The sequence below is a fragment of the Sitophilus oryzae genome, unplaced genomic scaffold, assembly GCF_002938485.1.
Source record: "Sitophilus oryzae breed Bouriz unplaced genomic scaffold, Soryzae_2.0 scaffold_1440_pilon_pilon, whole genome shotgun sequence".
Classification (NCBI taxonomy): Eukaryota; Metazoa; Arthropoda; class Insecta; order Coleoptera; family Curculionidae; genus Sitophilus; species Sitophilus oryzae.
In genome coordinates this window covers 3,303,761-3,325,408 of record NW_022146105.1, presented here as the reverse complement: position 1 = coordinate 3,325,408, position 21,648 = coordinate 3,303,761, and positions in this window count along the sequence as shown.

Sequence of the window (21,648 nt, the reverse complement as noted above, 5' to 3'; positions counted from 1 at the left end):
GGGTATTTTGGAATGGTAGTTATAAAAAATACTGCAAAAATTTTAAATATTGATTATTTTGAATAAAATACATAGCGTGCGACATATCTACATATGTTGTATGCCATATGAAGGTTTCAAAAAGTATTTAAAGTAATTTAAATGTATTTTTTCAGTTCTGAATAAAAGGTGCAAAAAATCTCTGTCGACGTAACATGCAGTTAATTTGGAATACCACCAAAATAGCAGCAGCTATATTGTTTATATTAAAAAGGTAAATAAAACATTACCAAAAAAAGTATCCAAATATTTATTAAAAGAGAAAATACAGTAGTCAGCGTCATTCAGAGTGCACTCATGATTCGCATGTGAGGAACTGATCCCACTATTCTCCCCTTGTAGCTGTTCTACGTAGAAAAAAAAATATAATAGCTTACTTAGTTTTTTTCTTATCACCGATTCTGAACCGTCCTAGAACTGTGATGCGGCGCTGCAGAGTTCTAGGACGGTTTAGAATCAGTAAAAACAAGAGCCCGAGCAAAGCTACAGTCTCCTGATCTTCTGGCTCTTTATTTATATCAAATTCTGGAGCGAGTTGTAGAATATAGAATATTTAGGAGGGGAGTTAATCACCGCGACCTTACAGATCTATTGTGTGTTCCCCTTGCTTATAACGAGTTATAAGTACAGTCTTAAGCTTTAACAAAAGCCAGTCCCTGAGATGGCTCCACAGAGGCCAGCTTTGCATCCACGACATCAGCCGTATCAAAGTTCATGGCATGAACGGTCGTCGTCTCGACGCACTCAGTGATAAGGTGTTCTGGTGTTTCCCCATTTTCCCCACAGAATCTGCATTCGAATTTCTGCATTGTTTTTACTTAAATCAAAGAAAATTTTTGATTGTTCTCGGTCGTAAGTCCTGAGGAACTTTTTCGAGTGTCTTAGACCGTTGGAGGACTCCCATTCCAGGTTACGGATGGAGTCTTCCAGGTTCCTCAGTTCTGTCTTTAGTTGATTTCCGCTTGGAATACAGAACGGCACTGGTCCAGATAGTGGAGTGTTCGCTCCTTTTCTAGCTAGATCATTTGCTTTTTCATTGTCTTCTATCCATTGGTGAGCGGGCACCCAGAGTAGGAGGACTTTCTTTGCCTAATTTATTCTACTGTTCTAGACATTCATGACCAACTTAAAATTGATGTTTACTGAGTTGATCGCGTTTAGTGCTGCTTGACTATCGGATGGGATTACTGGAAGAATTAACTCTAGCGGGAATACACTGCATAGGGTACGCAGATGACATAGTCATCATTGCACAGGGGAAACATGAAGGCACCCTGTGTGATATTATCCAAAGAGGATTCCGCATCGCTGAGAGATGGTGCAGGACTGTCGGGCTGAGTATTAACTCAGATAAAACCGCAGTAGTGCCATTCACCAGAAAGCGAAGTTTGAAAAACTTGAAAAGAATCCATCTAGATAGGAAGGAAATACTGCCATCACAGGAAGTGAAATATCTGGGAATAACCCTGGATAGTAAACTTTCTGGAACAGGCATATTAAGAACATTACCAGCAAAGCCACAAAGGCTCTCATGATTATGCAGAAGACTGGCGGGAAATAGGTGGGGCTGCGTCCCTAACATTTTGCGCTGGATGTATACCATGACAGTAAGACCCATGATTACTTATGGAGCAGTTGCTTGGTATACAAAACTAGAGCAACGTACAGCAAGGCAAAACCTGTGCAAAGTACAGAAACTGGCATGTATCTGCATCACAGGTGCCATGAGAACATGTCCAACAGCAGCAATGGAGGTCATTCTAGACCTAACACCACTGCACATTGTCGTCGGTAGTTATGCCAATGCGACAATGATTAGAATGGTTACTGACGGAAACAGTACTGGGAGAATATTCAGGTCAGGGGCTTGGAACACCCTCAAAAAGAAAATTCCACTTCTCCAACTCCCAGTGGATGACATACCAATAATTTACAACTTTGAGAAACACCTCACTGTAGTATTGAGTAATAAAAAGGATTGGAAGAAAGAAACGCTTACTCAGCATATAAAAGACCATACCATTACGTGGTATACTGATGCCTCCAAAACCAAAGCAGGGACAGGGATAGGAGTATTTGGGCCGAAAACTGAATACTCCGAACCAATGGGCACCTACCCCAGTATCCTTCAGGCTGAAATTTGCGCTATCGAAAGATGCGTACAATTTATCTTAGATAGGAACTATCGAAAACAGGAAATTGCCATCCTATCCGATAGTCAAGCAGCACTTAACGCGATCAACTCAGTAACCATCAATTCGATGTTGGTCAAAGAATGCCTAGAGAAGCTCAACAAATTAGGTAAAGAAAATAAAGTCCTCTTACTCTGGGTGCCTGCTCACCAAGGGATAGAAGGCAATGAAAAAGCAAATGATCTAGCTAGAAAAGGAGCGAACACTCCACTAACTGGACCAGAACCGTTCTGTTTTCCAAACGGGAACCAACTGAAAGCGGAACTGAAGAATTTGGAAGACTCCATCCGTAACTTGGAATGGGTGTCCTCCAACGGTCTAAGACACTCGAAAAAGTTCCTTAGAACTTATGACCGAGAAAAATCAAAGGTTTTCCTTGATTTAAGTAAAAACAATCTTCGGATTGTCACGGGGTTTCTAACAGGACACTGTCTCCTCAACGAACACCTCAGTAGGCTGAAACTGAGAAACAACGGCGAATGCAGATTTTGTGGGGAAAATGGGGAAACACCAGAACACCTTATCACTGAGTGCGCCGAGACGACGACCATTCGTGCCATGAACCTTGGCACGTCTGATGTCGAGGATGGAGAGCTGGCCTCTGTGGAGCCGTCTCAGATACTGGCTTTTCTTAAAGCCCTGAGACTGTATGATGAGTTATAACTCGTTATAACTCAAGAAAGGGGAACACACAATAGATCTGTAAGGTCGCGGTGATTAACTCCCCTTCTAAACATTCTACATTCTACATCGGATGGGATAAGAATCAGTTTGACTCAAGATTTAATTCTTTAGGTCTGTGTTTATGCATAAAAAATTGTATTAGGTACATAAAAATTTCTTTTTCTGTAACTTTAACACAGCATGAACGATATTTTAAAATTCCACGTCTTTTCATTAGTAAATATTAGCAGTTTTATCAAAATCGGTCATTAAAATGTAAGTACAAATAAACATTTATTTCAGTGTCAAGATGGGTTTTTTGGGAAACAGAATTTTTACATTTTTGTTGGTGTAAACGTTAAAGTTATGCAAAGTCGGGTAATATTTGTAACCCCCTCGAAAACATGTTTTGTTCTCTGACTCGCAAACATTTTGCATAAATTCAGAAGGCTGGCTGCCGTGCCTAATTCAATAATCGCGAATTGTAGCTGCCAAGGGATAATTTTAAACAGGGCCACATCCACTGCCATTACATATGTTGATTGTTTTATCACAACTGAACGGGGCGAAGGGAATTAGCTTACGATTATATTCATCATGCGGTATTTACCGCTATTAGGGAAGGGTGCTGCTCCCTGCCAGCCCTGGGGGGACCCGCTCCCTAGGGCTATGGACTTAAGTTTTACAAGCCAGAATAGGCATATTTACATACGTAATTTGTAATTCGATAGCCTTGAAATGTCACGTATCTCCGCTTAAAGCAACATTTCGGTATCTACTATAAACCAGAGTTAACAAAGGGTTATTTTTATCCTCGAAAATGTTTTTTTATTGTGACTATTGGCGAAACGGAAGGTGGTTTCACAATGGTATCTGTCCGAATTTGAATTCTAGCCGCTAGTGTTCGCAACTAAAAGCTCTGTCCGGAAATAGGAAATGGTGTAGTCCTTTTAACTCTGAAAGGGCACTGTTATATTGTTAGAAAACTTTATAAGTTTCGTCGATCAGAGTCCTCAACAATCCGCATTCACTATTATTAGATGCTTCTAAAGTTGGTATGCATCTAAAACTTATTTTGAACCAACGTTTTCAAGCACTTAACAGCATAAATATCTTTGTTAAATATATTATATGGAAATTATATGATATAGAAATTTTTTTATTTTTGGCTATATTTTATATGTCTTCGAGGCACCCAGAAGAAATATGTAAGTATGGAAAAAAGTTGGAAAAATACCCATTTTTGGTTATTTTTATTCATTTTCGAAGGTCTTAGAAACAAAGTGAGAAAATTATGAAAATTTCAGCATTTGTAAGAAATTTTATGTAGCTTGGCTTTTTGAGAAAAATAATTTTTTGGACCCTTGACCCTTGTTTTCTACCTATTTTTGATGAAGGATAAAACGTCTCATATATCTATTACCGTCCTCGGAGGTCTACAATGGCCTATATTTTCATATTCTACACCTTGTAATTAGTAACTAAAAGCAGTTTTAACAAAATCGGTGGCATGACGAAAATCGTCAATTTTCATGACTATACAGGATGTCCCAGAAATAAGTGCAAATATTTTAACTGGTAGTATAGTTCAACCCCAGAAACACGACTATGAGGGTTTCTTCGCGAAAAAAAAATTGAAAATTCGAAATTTTTTGAAATTTTTTTAGTTTTTAGTTAAAAAACATAATTTCTTGATAATATGAAATCATAGGTATTAGATTAAATTTACAAGAAAGAAAATCCAGAAAAGATCCAGTGGTTCTCAAAATTTTAGCAAAAAATATTTTTTTTTGGAAATTTTCAAAGTAAAATAACTCCGTTATTTTGGACTTATTTGAAAAATGATAAAGAGAAAATATGTTTCTTTTATCGAGATCTACCACCCCTTAAAATATTTGCACTTATTTCTGGGACACCCTGTATATGTATGGAAGAACAGTCGAAAAAATTTTGGCTTTTTTACTAATTTTTAAAGGTCTTATTAGAAACATAGTCACAAAATTATGAAAATTTTAGCATTTGTAGGAAATTTTATGTAGATTCAGAATATATACAACTTTGAAGGTTTAGATACCTTGGCTTTGTATGAAAAATAATTTTTTGGGCCCTTGTTTTCTACCTATTTTTGATGAAGTATAACACGTCCCCTCTATCTATTACCGTCCTCGTAGGACTACAATGGCCTATATTTTCTTATGCTATACACCTTTTATTTAGGTAGTAAATAAAAGCAGCTTTAACAAAATCGGTGTCATGACAAAATTCGCCAACTTTCATGAGTATGTATGGAAAAAGGTAGAAAAAATGCTAATTTTTGGCATTTTACTCTTTTTCAGAGATATTAAAAACATAGTCAGAAAATTATGAAAATTTCAGAATGTATAAGAAATTTTATGTAGATTCAGAATATATACAACTTTGAAGGCTTATATACCTTGGCTTTGTGAGAAAATTAATTTTTTGGACTCTTGTTTTTCAACTATTTTTGATAAGGTTGAAAACGTCCTCTACGTCCACTACTGTTCTCGTTAGGCTACTAATGGTATATATTTTAGAATAATACGCTCTTTAATTAAATAAGCGATTTACACTATCCCTAAGCTGTACTAAAAAAGAAACAGAGCCATTTAATATGGCTATAAATGTTTGCAGCACAGAATAATATGAGTGCGACTACATGATGACAGCTGAAAATTTTTCGTTGTAAATTTCGAAACGCAGGGCAAAATCGGAGGGTTGTGATGGAACGAAAAGGCGTATAAATAGGAGCAGAGGAGCCCCCTGTAAGGCTCGCTATTAGCGAAACATATTGAGAAACACCGAAAGTCTGACTGGAGCTCCCGCCCCTTTCAGTGTGCCGCACGCAATACTAAAAACGGAAACAATTAAATCGACAATGGTCGGTTAAGCTCGGCACAAGCCACGCCATTCGGATCAAATCTTGCAGAAAAGTCCGTTTTGTCAGACTTATTTTGTAGCCGACGAATTATTTCATATTTAATAGGAAACATGCCTTGTTGCACTCCACTCAAAGAAATTAATTAACAGAATACTTTGTCCCCTACACAATAGACCAGATTTGCTTCCAAATAGCTCAGTGCCGTTACAGATGTATAAATACAATACAGTAAAATCCCCTCAAGTAATACCATTTATTCGTTATTTTCTTCCAAGTTGGAAATGCTAAATAAAAACTTAAATCATGGACTTATAATATAATACACTATATCCCTATTAATTCGTCAAACGCTAAAGAAAATTAGAGGTAACCCGTTAATTAACATCCCATTAATTCGTCAATCTTATTAATTCACCACAAAACTGCAGATTTCATAAAACACTCCACTTAAAGAAATTAATTAACTGAGACTTTGACCCCAACACAATAGACCAGATTTGCTTCCAAATAACTCAGTTCCGTTACACAAATATAAATACAACACAGTAAAATCCCAACAAGTCGTAATACCATTTATTCGTTATTTTTTTCCAAGTTACCCGCAGTGTTGAATCGAACCCTTGTCTATATATCATCCATAATCAAGGATCAAACTAAAGACATGAAGTTTTGATATAATAATGTATCCCATTAATTCGCCAAATTTTAGAAAAATTAGAGCAGAAACCTGTTAATTTACATCCCATTAATTCGTCAATATTACTTATTCACCACTAAACTGAAGATTCCATAAAGCACTTCTCTCAAAGATATGAATCAACCGAATACTTTGTCTCTACACCAGAGTAATAGACCAGATTTGGTTTCAAATAATCCAGTTACAGAAGTATAACTAGAATACAGTAAAATCCCAATCTCATTATTCGTCATTTTCTTCCAAGATACCCAGTGCTGGATCAAACTTACATATTGAATTTTGATATAATACACTATAACCTCATTAATTGGTCAAATTATATTTTTTTAGAAACACCCTTTTAATTAACATCCCGTTAATTCGTCAATCTTATTTATTCACCACAAAACGGCAGACAACATAAAACACAACTCTACTAAAAGAAATTAATGTGCAGCATACTTTTTCGGACTTTTTCCCTGTGGAATAGACCAGATTTGCGTCCAAAAAACCTAATTAATTCATCAGATTCTAATAAAATGCAGTAAAAACCGTTAATTCACATCCTGTTAATTCATTAATCCCATTTATTCGCCACAAAACTGCAGATTCCATGAAGTATACTTACTGTATACAAATATTTCGACCCCAGAAAGACGATTATCAGGTTTTTTTCGCGAAATTTTTTTTGGAAAATTTGGAATTTATTGAATTTTTTTTTGTTTTTTTTTAGTTTTTAGTTAAAAACCATAATTTCTTGATAATATAGCAACATAGGTAATAGATTAAATTTACAAGAAAGAAAATCCAGAAAAGATCCAGTGGTTCTCAAAATTTAAGCAAAAAAAATTTTTTTTGGAAATTTTCACAGTAAAATAACTGGGTTATTTTGGACTTGTGTATTTGAAAAACGGTAAAGAGAAAATATTTTTCTTTTTTCGAGCGCTACCAGCATTGAAAATATTTGCACTTATTTAAGACTCACCCTGTATAATACTTTTCTTTATTCGAAAAGAGAAATACAGTAAAATTGCGATAGGTCACAATCCTGTCATGCGTCATTTTCTTACAAATAATGGAGTTTGTTTAAAGAAAATGTCAAAATAAAAAAAAATTAATATTATACACTTTATAATCCCAATAATTCGTCTTAATTTATTTATTAGTCAAACTCTCAATAACTATCATCCTGTTAATTCGTCATTTCCGATTATTTGTCACAAATCAGCAATCAGCAGATTCATGTTTGTTCCTATGGGATAACATTATACATTAAAAATTCCATAAAATTTTCAATAAATGTTTCTAAATTGTATCTAATTTTTTGAGACTAACTATGAGACATTATTGTTCTTGCTAATAATATATGCTATCTATTATTTTGGCTGTGGAAGATCAAAGAAAGTTTCGGCACAACCCTGTGTGGTTAGGTGTTTGCACCATGAAGGGTTGCTTAATTGGTTTATCGAAACAACATACTCTACGTAACCCGGCACCATAACACAATTACATTGGGGTTATAACGTATTTATTATAGTTAACAGCAGCCAAAGTACATTGGCGAACGTGCATTAATTCATACCGATGGCCGTCAATTTGATAGACACGCCAAAACTGAAAACTAATTTTCCTATAATCGCATTTAACCCTCTCAACTTCAAAGAACATTTTTTCCTCGGTCCGATCGCTTGCACCAGTTTTATTTTTACTTTCCTAGGAAAATCTGATCAGTTACTCCTATAAATTGACATTTATTGCGTTAAAAGACTCTTTATTTTTATATTGTACAAGCTTTCATAAAATATATCTCGCTATTTTTCTCAAACTTTTTTTATTTAGTTGGTAATGAAGACAGCACAGAGATAATAAAGAAAGATTTTACTTAGAATAATAATCTGTGGTATTTCGGGGATCGAACAAATCTATATACAAATCCCTAGACGCTGTAATTTTCCAATAAGCTTTGCGAGAGAGGGAAAAATGCTTTGGAAAATTGTTGCGGTTTTAGAGTTTTCTCTTCGCCAGTTATGATCACGTAGCTCAGGATCCCAATTATTAATTTGTAGCAGTAAGCGGATTTCGGTTGAAAGTCATCAGTGAAAAGCCAAAGCCACCCTTTTCAGACCAAACAACGAGAGCAGATAGTTGGAGGGGCAGGAATTTACCATGCAAAAGCTTTTCCTTAGAGCACAAACTCCAACCAGGGAGTAGACGAAGTGAGGGCTATTTTGGAATAATAGTTACAAAAAAAATTGCAAAAATTTAAACGTTGATTATTTTGCATAAAATAAATAGCTTGTCTTAGATCTCAGTTTCAAAAAGTTTCAGTAATTTAAATGGATTTTTTCACCCATGAAAAAAAGTGCAAAAAATCTAAAAAGTAACATGCAGGTTAATTTGGAATACCTACCACCAAAATAGCAGCAGATATCTGCTGTTTTTATTAAAGAGTAAATTATTATTGTTAAAAAAGTATTCAAATATTTATCACAAGAGAAAATTAGGTGGAATATTTACAGTAGTCGCAAACATATACGTTCCTTCGTCATATCCTTACACACAAGCAGAGAGTATCTGATAAAGACGAATCTATCTACACCTGATATGTTAAAATCCATCAAGCAGATTGAGCTACAGCACGTGCCGAAGAAATTTACAGACATTCATAGAATCTAAAAGTAGCAAGATGAATATAATTTAGACCATTCCAAATTTGCATCTGTTAGAGTATTCCAAATTAGCAACATGAAGACCTATAAAATATATATGCATCAACATATCGAAAAAAAGCATTTAAGAAATTAAAATATAAACCAATACTTGCCTGAAGGCCCTTTCAAAGTCAATTTAAATAAAAAAAATCAGAGCAATGACTGCCGATTTAATTTCCACAAAAAAGTTTTTGTCGCGTCACAATTAATTGTTCAAATATTTTTGCGCTGTACTATAAATTTAAGTAACTATAAAATCTGTTAAAATACAAGCTGAACTAATAGTTTATGCCATATTTAACCAGATAGCGCCACGCATAGCTTCATTAGGTGAGTATTCCAAATTACCCTCATTTCCTCTACGAGCTCTAAATAAAAAATATTAACAACGGTCTGAAACAACCAAAATTATTCTTGTCGCATGCAAAATTTTATAATCTATACTAATATATACAATCCTTAAGTGACTGACATACTGATTAATCACGATCCTGCTCAAAGCACTCAACGTAAGAAGCTCAATTTTGGCATACAGGTTGATTCTAGGGTGTAGAGGTTCGATAAGAAGGGATTTTTCGAAATTCCAGTTCCAAGAGGGTGAAACCACCCCTCAAATATTACAATATTTTTTATTTAAAAAACGGTCAAGTTACCGAAAAAACGCTTAAACACGTATATTTTATTTTGTTTTTTTACATATTTAAGATTTTTTAAAAATGTATACAGGGTGTTTAGAAAAATCTGGTCATTGATTAATCACGATCCTGCTTAAAGCGCTTGACGTAAAAAGCTGATTTTTGGAAAACAGATTGACTTTAGGGTGTAGAGGTTCGATAAGAAGGGATTTTTCGAAACTCGAATTCTAAGGGGGTGAAACTATCCCTCAAGTATTAAAATATTTTTTATTTAAAAACCGGTGAGTTTTTCGGAGAAACTCTTAAACACGTATATTTTATTTTGTTGTTTTACATATTTTAAGATTTTTTATAAATCTATACAGGGTGTTTCATAAAATATGACCATTGATTAATCACGATTCTGCTTAAACTGCTTGACGTTTAAAGCTGATTTTTGGCAAACGGATTGACTGTGGGGTGTAGAGGTTCGATAAGGAGGGGTTTCTCGAATCTCAAATTCCAAAAACGCCCCTCAAATATTACAATATTCGTTATTTAAAAACGGTTAGTCTTTCAGGAAAACGCTTGGATAAGCATAATTTATTTGGTTTTTTTACATATTTTGAAATTTTTTAAAAAATCATACAGGGTGTTCCAAAAAGTTGGGTAATTTCTTAACCACGATTCTGCTTAAACTGCTTTACGTAAATAGCTTATTTTTGACAAACGGATTTTTCGAAAGTCAAATACCAACGAGATGAAACTACCTCCCAAATATTACCAAGTTATATAATAATGTAACCATATAGTTTTTTCTCATGCTGACATAAATGTGAGAAAATCTTATCCAGTTTGTATATTAATGGAAATTCTTGCTTTGCTTTATCATCACCATTACAAATGATTAATTCGACGCGAACGAAGTCGCTGGTACACGCTAGTATCTTAGAAAATGCCTTATTTTGAGTTAGAATATTACTTGTTTTAAGGGAAAACCCGGGAGAGACTGCCCTATTTCTGGAGATTTTGTTTTCCTACAAAGCTAGAGTAAGACGATATATATTACAATATATTCTCTTTGTAATTGATTTTACCTATTTTCTTATAACAATGCTGTTCTAAATGAGATAAATATCTAGAAAATATTATTACTAAATTGTCTTGGACAAAATTATTTTTGAGAAAAAAATAATGTAATTTTCTAAACATTTTCTAAAAATGAAGTTTTGCTGCTTCTCACCCTACGAATTCGCTGGCTTACAGTATATGAAACCCTAAATAGTACCTATAGCGTGTTTACTGTGTATTATGAATGGATTTAGGATTCTTTATCCTTTAAGTATCAAAAAGCTTCATGATTAGATTTTGATTTTAATATACCGGCTAAGATAAGATCTCCGCCAAATATTATTTGTTATTCGACTTCGGAAAGAATGGAAGCCTTTGAATTTCGACTATATGTCGAGGTTTTTTCCTTGTGAGCTTCACTCGTGATACTGTATTCTCGACAAGTAAGGAAAAATAAATAAAAATAAAACAAAAATTGCACATGCATCTCCGCTGTAAACGATTTGTAAGATCGACCAAACTAATAGGTGGTAGCATATAAAAAGGGGGATGAACATAAGGGACAATAGGGCATTTAAGGTACAATGACATCCGAATTGGATAAACTCAAGTTGCAGTGGTTAGAAGAACAGTTGGCCTTGCGTAAGATGACACTTTCGGTTTGGCAATATGACACCTCGTTTAGCAGCAATCCCTTTTGGACCTTCTATAGTTTGTTATAAATACCAGATACCCTACATTTCTTTCAATTTTGTTTATCAAATGTTTTTGCTTCAAAATATCTTAAAATATCAAAAATATATTTTTGTTAAAAAAATTGTTAAGAAAAGTTTATTTAAATATTGACAATGATCCATCCATTGATTTTTTTTTCAAATTCAAAGAGAAACAAAAATGCAATAGATAATATTTTTTTCCAAGACAGAAAAAAATATTTTTCGCAATTTTGTACAATAATTTCAAAAGTTTAGAGGACACAATAAAATAAAAGAGCTTATGAAAATATTTTTAATAGATATATTACAATTTAAATTTATACAGGGTGAGTTTTTAATAAAAGCAAATATTTTTAGGGGTAGTATATTTCGACCCCAGAAACCCGTCTATGAATTTTTTTTTGCAAACAAATTTTTTTGAAAAATTTTTTGGAAATATTTTAAATCTTTAGTTAAAAAACATAATATCTTCATAATATGGCAACATAGGTAGTAGATTAAATTTTCCAGTAGTTCTCAAAATTTAAGCAAAAAATGTTTCAAAGTAAGGTATCTCGGTTAGTTTGGACTTATTTGAAAAAAAAAGGTAAAGAGAAAATATGTTTCTTTTATCAAGACCTACCAGCTCTGAAACTATTTGCACTTATTTAAGACTCACCCTGTATATTTAACTTAAAAAAATTGCGTAATGATATATAAAACAAAGCAAAATGTTCTAAAAGTACCTAGATAAATGCCGTATTATCGAAAAAAAAACGACGTCAGCGATATATGGGAAATGTCATCGATTGTCATTTCATAGCCATCGCTGACGCCGTTTTTATTCGATCATACGGTACAATACAATCGAAAAAAACAGTCTCACAGTTGGTTTGGAAATAAAGATGGCTGTCATTTTATATGAAGAAATATATGGCAAGTATCATCGATAGTCATTTCCAAGCCAAATCGCCGGCGTTTTTTTTTTTGAACGTACGATATAGACTATATCCCCGGATCGTCTTTATAAGAAGAAACCTTTTTATTATTAACATTCTGAAATAAATAGCTACTTTATAAAAAATATGCTCGTTCTAAAATGGTTAATATGCGAGTAAATAAAAAATGCATAGAAAAACTCAAGACCGCAAAAGTCTTGCATGCCTGGTCTTGGTCTTGCTAAAGTATTGCACTGTCGGTCTCGGCCTTGATCTTGCAAGTCTAACTCTGGTCTTGGTCTTGAAAAAAACACAAGACAAGAGGAATTGGTATGCAAGAATTCAATATTTTTGCGTAAATAAGCTTCTAAAATGTCACAGCCCGAGGTAACCGAATAGTTTCAAGAATGGTAACGATTTTTTTCTATGGAAACCCGAAAACCTAACAAAGCATTCTAAGTGGCAATTTGGTACGTTGTCAAAACACGAACTACCTAATCAAATAAACGCAAAATAGACAGTGGTATTTACACAATCTGACAGAGCTATTCATTGCGTTCTCGAAAATATCGTTTTACCTCTAGGCGATTCAGTGGTTCAGGTACTGCCTATTTAACACCCCAACTAATCATATTTTTGTCCCCGCCTGAAGAGAGCGGACCGAAAATAAATTAAAAAGGTGTCGATATAGCTTTCAAAAGCGCCAACGAACTAAAAAGCGGGCCCAATTGAATTACACCAGGCTTTTATGATTTAAGAGTGCCTATCTACATACAAGCAATAAAATTCTATTATAAAATTATCTGATGGAGCTAAAAGGGAGGCACTAATGTCACTTTTAACTCAACTTCTAACCTCGTTATTGGCATCTCTGTTTTTGTATTTCGCACAGTGATATAGCGCAGGAAAAAGCTCAATTCCAAAGGCCTTTGACAATATTTATAGAATTAAAAAGGAAAAATTCTGATCCAGATTTCATAGTAATACCTAAAATTATAACGAGGGCCGATAATAATAACATATTTCTAATGTTATATACTATATGCCCCCTCTCACCCCCACAAAATAAGAAATATTGTTTTTATTTTAAATTTAAATAAAAAAAAATAAATTTAATTCATATATTTACCTATTATGCCAGCCAGTATATACCGTATGATCGAAAAAAAACCAGCGTTCAGTTGGCTTGGAAATGACGATCGATGACATTTCCCATGTTATTTTACATATAAAATGACAGCGATCTTCATTTCATAGCCATCGCTGACGCCTTTTGTATTCTATCATACGGTATTTACATACAGGGTGAGTCTTAAAGTGCAAATATTTTCAGGGCTGGTAGATCTCGATAAAAGAAACATATTTTCTCTTTGCCGTTTTTCAAATAAGTCCAAAATAACCGAGTTATTTTACTTTGAAAATTTCCAAAAAAAAATTTGGCTTAAATTTTGAGTCTTTTTTGGGTTTTCTTTCTTGTAAATTTAATCTACTACCTATGTTGCCATATTATGAAGAAATTATGTTTTTTACCTAAAAACTAAAAAAATCCCAAAAAATTCCAAATTTTCAAAAAAAACATCGCGAGAGAATAATCATAATCTTGTTTTCGGGGTCGAAATCCTAAAAATATTTGCACTTATTTAAGACTCACACTGTATAATTTTAATATTATTGGCAGATCAGAACTGAGAAATTCCGATACCAAAAGTTAGTATCCTGAATTCCCGTTTTTTTAAGACATTAAGGAACCGGGATTCGAAATTATTAAATCCCGGTTCTTTCGGTACTTTCGGAACTCGGTAACAATAATTAAAAAAAATTTTTTTGTTGCACGCAAAATTCCATTGATACTTTCTAGAGGTCAAAATCAAACTCTTCTAAATAGGTAGTGATGCTATATTATTGTCCTTACTTCTGAAGTTCTTGTGTGTATTTATTTGTAATTATGGTAGTTTAAATATATTATTTTTTTATTTAGAATAATGTTGCTAAATCTATTAGTTATATTTGTGGTTAGTTTTTTTTATGTAAATTTTAAGTTATGTATGTTTTTTCTTCGCTTGTACTTTTAAGTTATGTATGTTTTTTCTTCGCATTGTTTTTTCTTCGCTTGTACTGCGAATTTACTCATGACTGATTACATAATAATTTGATATTATTTTCATTTGAAACTAAATTTTCTATTCGTTTTACTTCTGAAAACCATCCCATCCTTGGTGAACTATACACAATCATTAAGCAAAAATTTGCTAGTACCGACAAAACCGGGAAATCCCGGTTCTAACTTTTCCTCTATACTTTTTTAATCAAATCCCCTGGTACTTTCATTCTTAAACCCAAAATAAAAAAATAACTGCAACGACATCTATGGAATTACGATTAATCAGATATCACTTCCATATTTTTAAAACACTAGCCGCCATCTAGGTAAAGACACAAAGGGTAAAATTACAGGGAATCGAGTTACAGTTCGTAGCTAATTAGTCATGTTAAGTATTTTAAATTACGCATCTTTTCTTAACTAAAAATACTGGATACATTTTAATATACTACAATTAATATTTTAATTTTATATATCAGTTCCCACGTTCAGGCTATTGATTTCTTATATCGAACAATATTTTATCGGTCTAATTTTGCAATGTTGCAGGTCCGTTAGGTATGGGAGAGCATGGAAAAAATATTTCATTTAAAAATCGCTCTCGTAGCTGCACGTCTGATTAGTTTATAAAGTTATTTGATATATTTCCTTATTTATTTAAAAAACAATCATAAATATATTTTTCTTGATGAATTTCTATTTCTGTTTGAGGATAAATCAGTTCGGCACCTATGTATGGACTGTCAGTTTTCAAAAAACGCATTTCCTGTCGAATTTTCTACAAAATGTTCTACGACGAAGTGCATCGTCCATTTTGATTGAGACCGGCACAGAGGATGAACGGTATGAGTAGTGGTACTGCGCGGAGGACCATTATTGAAGCGGTAAGTAACTTAATATTAAGTAAATACCGTCATAATAAGAGACACAAAGGTCTCACAGTTGTTCTAGTTAATTTCTTTGATCAGAATTAATATAAAGCCGTTTTTTATGTAGTGTAGTCTTGTAGCTTCTAATATGGCATACTATACCTATATCACGTTTCTTTTGGAGACGAAATACGTTAGGGACAAGAAACATTAAAGCATTTCAAGCAATTTTCGTATTTATTATTCAGATTTTCTATATGAAGGATCCAAGGGAAAAACATGATAACCGCAATTTTACTAATTTTACAGGAGAGCACTGGTTATCAAGTTCTTTCCGTGTATTCTATATTTTTACTAGTCATATATCATAGGATTTAACAACTTATTACCCTGCATAGTTTATACATTTTGTAGGGGCCTTGTCAAGTTTTTCTCTTGCACCCTTCATATTTTTTAAGCGTCTAAATAGGTACTAAATACTTTAACCCCATTTTTACAGTGATTTGCATACCTATAATATTTTTGATACTACTATACCTTTTTCATGTGCCTTATTTTTTTTAATTCTAATTTCCAAAATATTAAATCATTTACTGGTTCTAGTGCGATTCTTTTTTGAAAAAATCGATAATATTGTAATTTAATGTGCCATTCCATTGCTATTAATAAATTTCTTTTTTTTTGTTAAATGCTCTATATACAGTATGTTCCCGGATTGTCTATATACAATATGTGTTCCAGTCTTCATAAAATTTTTTGCTTCTAAAATGGTTAATTCCGTTTATACTTTTCCAAATTTCCATGCCGTTTTAGAGAAAATTAAGAAAAACATGAAAATAGGTATGGTTAAATTTTCCTAAAAAAGTCTTAAAAATCAAAACGCGTTTCTATGGTTATATAATTTCGATTTCATTCTTTGATAGACAGTTATTTTTAAATTTGATTAACGTCATATTCTTTGCTGCTGTTAAAGTATCATATTTTCCGATAATTATCATTACCCTTACCCTAGCATTGAACTAAATAAATTTTATAGGTACTTTGACATTTTTAAACAGCAATAAATTTTACGTTAATTAAAATTATATAAATATCATTCAAAATTCAACTATATTTTCATGTTATTTTAAATTTCCTATAAAACGGTATGGAAATTTGGAACCATTTTAGAACAACCAAAATTTTTTATGAAGAATGTATTTTTCTCAAAATGTCAAAAATAAAAAAGTTTTTCTTCTTGTAAAGACAATCCGGTAATTTATTTAAGTTAGATTTAAGTTATTTAAGTTAGATAATTTATTTAAGTGAGGACTGTAGGAAAAAAAATGTGTAGAGACAAAATGGTTTCTAAATTGACTATTATACCACAAACCAACCCAACCCTAATATGTAATCTTTGATTATATAAGTACATCATTTTTTTTTTGACATTTTGAAATTAGTCATGACAAAAGAAATATATTAAAGTATTGCAAGTAATGCAACGCCCTAAATAAATTCTACCTCTATTGTGATTTCGATCCAAAAAACCTAAAATTTCTTGCGAATTTGTAAATAAAAAATTATCTCTAAAAGTAATTTCTTGATGATATTATTGTTTCTTGTAAATGTAGGTAATTCTAGTCAGGCAGGTATGTACTTTATCACATGATACATGGGGACATTAAATATAATTATCTTGTTTGTTAGATATTCAATGTACAATAACCATGACTGTCTGCATATCAAAGCAAATTCGACTTTGATTAAACGTGTTATAAAGAAACTTGATAACAATATTGGTTTGTTTGGTTATTCTAGCCGATTAACAGTTATTTTCCTGAGGCTACATAACGGAATTTTTGCTGAAAAAAAGACGCACAATAAAAGACTAGTACAAATTTTCCCGTTAGGTACCTGGAACGCGTCCACCCCAATTAAGCTGACCACCAAAAATCAGATAATTCCGGCCCACCCTGTATTCTTAAGAGTATTATCTTTTCGTCCTGTATAGATTCTATTTAGATTAACAAAGTTTTATAATAATCCTTTTCTACAGTTATAACCAGTGTCATATTTTTGACACATGCCATACTCTTGTCGCTGAAGTACTTGGCGAAGAATGGACTCGATGCTCATTCACTTTTAACAATAGGATTTGTGTTATTGGTTTTCAGAATTTTGGCTACTAAATTCGTGCTTTCGTGCTAAAAGAATCGTTTACCCTTTTTCAATTTTACCCTTTATCAACATATTTATTATAGAAATACTTAATCATACATTTTCGCATTGACTTTTTCGTAATTTCCAAAAAAAAGTTTTTTATTTTTTTCTTAAAATATTCCATTTCTGTGAACTAACTGATGTTTTTGCCACATCAAAAATTGACCTAGCGAGTGTGTAAATGGATTTGTGAAAGCATAACACCTCCCAATTTGCCAACAAAAGACCTGGGGTTCCTCTCTGCCAAGAGAGTTCTTTTAAAATAGAGATGGCAATCTCTTTTATCGATGCAGACCAACAAAGAGCTGTCGAAATATGACTTGAATGCCGTTAAGGAAGTGTTTACAAAATATATTTACTCGTGGTCAGCATGAGGTCCTTAATAGCACAATAGAGGATTTCGTAAATCGGATTATTCCTAAGTACTTCCCTTATTAGTTCTGAATGATTGTACTGACTTGAATTTTTAAAAATATCAACGATTATCAATAATTCAGAAAAACTTAATGTTTTACGCAATTTTTTATTTTTGTTGTTAATAAATAATAATTTATCTCTAGCTAAATGTGGGGTTTACGATAATTAATTAGGTATAAGTAGTAATATCGTACTTTAACATGGTATACTGGACAATTCTACAGCTTCCTTATGCTAGTCATAGTTCTCCAGATTTTTATTATAGCATAAATCTGAGTTCTCTGATTAGCAAATGAAAGTTGTTCTAGCATCTACAAAAGGTAACTTGTTATACAGTTTCATCTTGCTTGTGCTAAACACTTTGCTCCAGATTTTTGTCGTTGAAAAATTCTGGGTATCGTGTTTAGCCAAAACAAGTTGTTATAATCGTTCTATAACTTCCAAACCAGTGGTTTTTGAAGCATTTTTGATCTGCTAGACACATTACTCTAGATTTTTGTTTTGAATTAAATCTGGGTATAAGGTTTAGCTGATAAAAGATGTCAAAAATTCTACAAGTACTTCTAGCCAGCATAAGATATCGAATTTATATTTTGTATCTTCTATATCTCGTATTGTACATCTAATGCTGATAACTATTATGGATTTACGGATATGCCGGAGGGTCTAATGAGATTTCTAACATTAGCCCTACGTATATCTGGGTCTCCGTAATTATAAAATCAGAATCGACATCAATAAAAAGTGAACAATCTTACGAGACAACGGATATATTTGGTGGCTAATGAGTTATTAGCTACATTGCCACCTTGTATATTCGTAGTTTCGTAAAATCAACTCTCAAATACAGGATACATATGGATTTAAGTCGATCATATGAGAAAAATGTGCTAGGATCTAACATGTGTACTTCCTATATTTGGGTTCTGCGTAATTCTACAAACATCAGATTTCCTAGGAAGAAAATATATTTCGGAATGATGGATCTACAGAAATAATTGTGGCCTTATGAAATTTTGGACACATCAGTCCACCTTATTTCTGTTCCTCCGTCATTCACAATCTTATCTATATCTTTTTTATGTGGGTGGAAAATATCATAATTCTTTATAGATAATTCATTAAATTTTATAGATTTATATATAGGTTAGTGTGGAAGCAATAATTATATTTAGTATTTTATGGGTCTACATAAATATTAGCGTATTACTGTAGCTATAAATACATCAGTCGCTTTTATTTATGTAGATTCCTAATTTTATCAAACTTCGACTGCAGCGGAATGAATAATTTTTTGATAAAAAGCAAGTATATTGGGTAATTTTATGGGTCTACATAAATAGTAGAGGTATAATGAAAGTCAAATAAATTAAACTCTGTTATTTATGTTGGTTCATATTATTGAGTATCTACAAAGAATTGTCAAGGAATACATTTGTCAGGACAGATAAATACATCGCAATTTTATGGATATACATAAATATTAGCGGACTAATGGGACTTTAAAGTACATAAGGCCCTTCTATTTATGTGCCTCCGTATTTTTAAGCCTCATAGTAAAAAGTCTACCGATCATTGAGATTCTACAGTGTTTACGCGGTTTGGTAAAAAAAAGTACGCCAGCAAAAGTAATATTATGGGTCCACATAAATATTCGCGGACTTATGGAGATTTATAAATATACATCAGCCCCTTTTATTTATGTGCCTCCGTAATTTTATATCTTCAGCATTATTTAGAAGCAAACTTATAATAGTTGGTGTTAATATTCAGTTCAACAATAATTAACAATAGACTCTGGATTTTTTGTAAAGCCACAATGTCTCCACTTTTTGTTAGTGTAGGCAACTTGGTTTTTCAAGATGCCTAGAGTTGAGAATCATCGAGAAACTCCTTACTGGCCCATATTTCTGGGTCTCTGGAGGAGCCAGGATGCCTTCAATTATGTTTATTACTGCAGGTAGACTGGGTCTCCAAGAGACCTAGAAATAAAAATCAACAATGAAGACTGAAGAAGTATATTGCAATATGCTGAATATTTTAGGTTTTTGATTTTCAAAAATTGGGTGTCTAGACTAACCAAATCAAAAATTGGGTGTCTAGACTAACCAAAGGACTTGTGTTATTGGTGTAAAGTATTTGGAGGTCTAGACATCTGGGAATAATAATGAAGATTGAAGAAGGTATACTTTATAAGAAGACTGACGTATTATAATAAGCAGGATATGTGTTTCTGTGTGTCAGGAAAAGCTAGAGAGCCACCACCTATTTTAATTAGTGTTGGTAACCTGGCATTTCTCGACATTCTGAAATAAAACTCGACGAAGGTGTTAGCGTTAGCCAACTACTACAAACATGTTTCTGTGTGTCTATAAGACCACCAGGCTACCCCAAGTCTCCAATTTATTAGGGTAGGTTACGCTAATCTCTAGGCATGTGGGAGTAATAATGTAGATGAAGACATTTTTTATTAAATATTTATTAATATTAGGATATGTTGGATATATTATGTATTTGTAAGTTTCTGGGTGTCTAGGATAGCCAGAGTACCAACACTTAGTTTAATTAGAGTTGGTTACTTGGTCTTTCCAGACACCTGGAGATGAGAATCACCAGAAATGTTAAATCAACACTTAAAATCGTCTACATTAAATATTTCTTAATTTTATGAATCTACATAAATATAAGTACATAAGATCTAACTTCGTATTTTTAAGAGTTTGTAGGAATATAATGTATATATTATACTCATGAGCAAAGCGTCTGCATACATTTTACACTCTTACATTGTTCTAGGGCAATGAATTTTCGCTCAAGGTACCTGAGAATCAAAATGAAGATTCAAGAAAGGGCTATTATTGATGCGTGTTCTATTAGAATATGCAGAATATATTTTGTCAATTTGTGGGTGTCTGGGAAGGCCAGAGACGCAACACTTATTTTAATTAAAGTTAGTACTATGGTTTTCAAGATACCTGGAAATGAGAATCGCCGAGGTTGTTAACTGACAGCCATTGGCGTAACTACAGTGGTGCCCGGGGGTGCCCCCCCCCCCATGTACTCCTGGGCACCCTCCAGAGAAATTTTAAATTATGACACTTGGCTACGTATTAATTTTTATTTGCTTGTGATGCAGTAAAAATGACGTTTTCTAGTTTTGTTGTGTTCAAAAATTGTGTTAATTTTTATTTTTTTTAGAAAATTTGTAGGTATTTAAGTAATCTACAGGAACACGGTTTGATAACCAAGTCTATGAAATCTACTGATAGAGAAATTTATGTAAACGTTTTATTCAAAAAATGTGTTTTTAATATTATTCTTCATTTTTTAAAGGACAAAAGACCTAGGCCCCCCGTGGGCTCAACCCCAGGCCCCCCCTGCTTTATTTTTGAGTCTAGGGAAATCATCTGGTTTTCCAAGGCACCTAGAGATAAGAATCAAGAATGAAGATGGGTTTATTAGTATATTTTGTATAATTGTGTAGGTTTCTGGGTTTCTAGGTAAGCCAATGAGCCACTACTTATTTTAATTAGTGTTAGTAACCGGACATTTCTGGATATT